A 3,923-nucleotide genomic window follows, 5' to 3' on the forward strand; every position below is an offset into this window, starting at 1 on the left:
AGAGGGGAGGGGAAGGGAGGGGGATACGGACGTCGCGGGAAAGGCCGGAGAAAGTAGCCTTCCCGAGCGGCTGGAGGGTAGGCGGGGAGGTGGTGGTTTGGGAGACACCGCACAGCCCAAGACCCCCTGCTCTCTTTCCACTCGGGGAAGCACAGGCTGGGACCTGTACCCACCCGTGTCCCTCGGCGCCCAGCGATCCCTTAAAAGGGCGATGGTGAAAGATTGCTCCCTTCTCTCCGCTTAGACCCGCGCGTTCCAGTTTCAGGCGGGCCTCGCCTCTCCCCGCTATCCTGCTCCCCGCTTCGGAAAAGGGAACAGGAATTCCCTTTAGGGAGACTCTCCAAGGGGCAAGAGACCCATCCCCAGAGGGTCTCGGGCTCAGGGGCAGCTTCGAAGGACTCGAATGGTGGATAGCTGGATCCCAGCCACTCTGGAAGAATTTGCAAAAATGGGGGAAATGTCTTCCAGGAGTAGTTTGAGATCTTATTTTAAGTCTGGATCGGAGAGCTAGTCCATACCCTTCCTACGGAATAGGGAAAGAAGTAACTTGCTATCCGTCTTCAGAGTTCCATCTCAAGAAGTAAATAAAGTGTTAAACCCAGTTAGTTGCCTGCCTTAGCCCAGCCTCTGGCTCCACCCCAGACCTGCTTGTAAAAGATAGTGTATGGCCTTGAATACTTGGAAGTTCAGCCTGGAGACCATCCTTGGTTCAAAGGGCTGAGCATTTGGGGCCAGCCACGGTACCTTTCTGACTTCAGTGTTCTCCCACCCCCTCCAATTGCCTTCCGGAATATGCAGAGATTATCCCTCTTTCTTGCTAGCTGGGATCCTAATGTCAGAAATGGAACGAAGCTCCTGGCTGTCTCAGTGGTGGTGCTTGCGGCTCTTGATCTCTGAGTTGTAAGTTTAAGTCCCACTTTGAGTGTCAAAATTACTTTTTAAAAAATCTTAAAGAAGAAAGAAAGAAAGGGGCGCCTGGGTGCTCAGTCCGTTAAGTCTCTGCTTCTTGATTTCAGCTCAAGTCGTGATCTCATGTGAGATCAAGCCCCAAGTCAGCTCTGCGCTGACAGCTAGCTTGGGATTCTTTTTTTTTTTTTTTTTTCTCTCCCCCTCTCTCTCTGCCGGTCCCTGACTTGCATGTGCACGCTCTCGCTCTCAAGATAAACATTTTAAATGAGAGAGAGAGAGAAATGGACTACATCCTGGAATCTTGCTTGGAAATCTCAGAAATGGGCTTGACTTGCGATTCCATCCAGGGATCAGGAGACTGGCCTCAGGGCCCCCAAGAGACTCAGTTCACCCCTGATGAGCTCTGGAGGGCTCCTGGTTATATAGGTATAGGGAAAAGGCATAACACCAGGCCAAACTCTGCTGAAAGCCATGAGCATCCATGCTCTCCACGCTTACTGAGGGAGGAGAAGAAAAGTAGTTAGCGACCCCAGATGGTGAAGACTGGAATTGCAGGCTTCAGTTGCCATCCAGAAGCTTGCTGGAGCACGGTTGCCAACCCCCTCCTCAGCCCTCAAACCAGAAGATCCTCCTAATTCAACTCAGAAAAAAAGTCCCCTTCCCATTATGAAGGCTACCCTCCACTGTCACCTGTCCATGTCTGAGTAGAGAATCACTCAGCTCATTGCATTTGGTTGGGAAGTGGAAGGATCTTGAATCCCTCTGAAATATTAATTACTTCTTTTCAATCAGGCAGCTACTATGCCATAGCAACCCATAACAAACCTTCAATTCCATTCAGGATCCCCAAGACAAGGTGGAATCTCAGACTCTGGCCCACGAGGGAGGTGGAGCCCAATTTGTTATTTTTACCAGCTGCTTGCCCCCACATACACACCCCAGTAGTCAGTCAACAAGTATCTTTCTAAAAGGGCCTTACAGAATGCCAGCCCCTCACATCTTTTTAGGACCTTACAATTGATAAGCTGATTCTCACAACAGCCCGGTGAGGTTCTGGTGTGGGGAGAAGAACTTCTTGATGCAGAGTAGGATGCTCCTATTCTGTTTCAGACAAGGGGCCAGCTTCCATCATACTGAGTCAGATGCCAGCTTGGATGCCAGGTTCAGTGACTCCTGATCTCCTGGAGCTCACAGACTGGGGTGGAGATCGGGGAGGTGGGTGGTGCCTGGTGGTATAGTTGAATGTCATAACAGAGGTGCAGTAATCGGTCCCCAAGGAATGAGAGGTACTCCTGGTGGGAGATAGAGTAGCTAAGAAGGGAAGCCGGTTGGAGAAGTTCACAATGCATCCCATGCCAGTCAGTGGCTGCCCACCGTGCTGGGAAAAGGGGGAAAGGGCGAAGGGGATAGAGTCTTCTCTGTGGTCTGTAATTAGTTCGGTCTTCCAGCCTCCGCAGGTCACAAGGGTGCAGGCAGTGTCTCTGCTTCCTCTAAAATCAAGGCTTTCCTCTGGTGGATGTTCATCCCAGGGCTTTGGGAATCAGGACACAGAGAGCGGCTGTTGTGAGTTATAGACAGCTCTGGCGCGGTGTAGAGTGATGTTACACTCCCGATAATGGCCAGCAGGGGCCGCCAACAGCTATCCCAAGTCTGTCTACACCCACCCGCTTCAACTTCTCACCCCCCACCGCTGCAACTTGCCAGTCTTGTTCTAGAAATCTTTCCTATTGGCTATATCTCTCAATAAAATAAATAAATAGATAAATAGATAAAAAACAAACAAGTTTGAAACTCTCACTGCATATATATACGTGGGTGATGTGTGTGTCCCAGGCCAGTTACCTCTCTGGGTCTCAATTTTTTTCATGTGTACAATGGGCATAACAGCCTCCGCCTTGGGAGAGGATGGATGTAAAGTGGCTGCCACAATGCAAGGCACACAGAAAGTGCTCCGAAAATGTTCCCCTTTGGGTCTGGATCGAAGAGGCTCTAGCAAGGTGCCCTCTGGGCAGTGGATGTTTAATCTCTGCCTCTGGATATCTGGTGTGCCCATAACTGACCTCAGGTCCTCCAGGGCATGGGACGTCCCAGGGCTTCTGGATCCCCAGGTATTTGGTATGGATTGTGTGTCCTCTTCCCGCTGCCCACACAACCATTGGTGGCATCTTGCCCAGCCCTGTCTGTGCCACCCACTTCTCTTTTCCTCTTCTTCCTCCATTTCCCCCACCAGGGTGCCGAGGGCTTTGCTGTGGACACCATATCAGGGGGCCAGAAATAAGTAGCCCATCACCAGAGTGGGGACGAGCTTGCAAAAGGCAATGCAGACCTTAAGAGTGGGAGGGAGTCTTGCTAGCCACCCCAATAGCCCCAAAACCCAATATCCATTGCTGGAGACCCTTGTAAACCGATTATGCCTTGGACTGCTCCTGTAGACCTGGACAGGCAGGGATGAGGGGCCAAAGGGGGAGAGAGTGGAGGGAGGCTATAGACAGTGGGAATATACGTATGCCCTGTGGGCTGTGTGAGGCACTTGAGTTGTTGTTTAGAGACAGAAAGAAAGGAGAGAGGGGTGTCCCTGCTTGAATCGGTGACCTGGAAGAGGGCTGCGTGTGCGGGCGTGCATGCACGCACCCACACCCTGGGCCAAGGGAGCGCTTGCAGAGTGGGGCTGGGGCAGAGACAGAAGGGACGGGGGCTGTGGAGATCATTAGGGCGGCTTGCTGGGAGACTTCAGGCAAGACCAGTTTGGCCTGGGCTGGGTAATATCCATCTCACAGGCTCTGTATAGACTGGAGCGGGTGACCCACATAAAAGTGCTTTGTGAACCATGGCAATGTTGCTCAGGGCATGCCCTGGCCATGGGCCCTTCCCAGGAATGCAGGGAGGCCCCAGGCCCCGATCCATTTTCTGCCCCTCCCCTGACACACACAGCAAAGGCTCTTCGCCCCCAGCCCTGCTTGGCTCCAACTGCTCAGCTCCAAGCCTCCCCACCACCATCTTCTCCTGCCCTCCTC

This window comes from Leopardus geoffroyi, chromosome E1 (assembly GCF_018350155.1).
Source record: "Leopardus geoffroyi isolate Oge1 chromosome E1, O.geoffroyi_Oge1_pat1.0, whole genome shotgun sequence".
Taxonomy (NCBI): Eukaryota; Metazoa; Chordata; class Mammalia; order Carnivora; family Felidae; genus Leopardus; species Leopardus geoffroyi.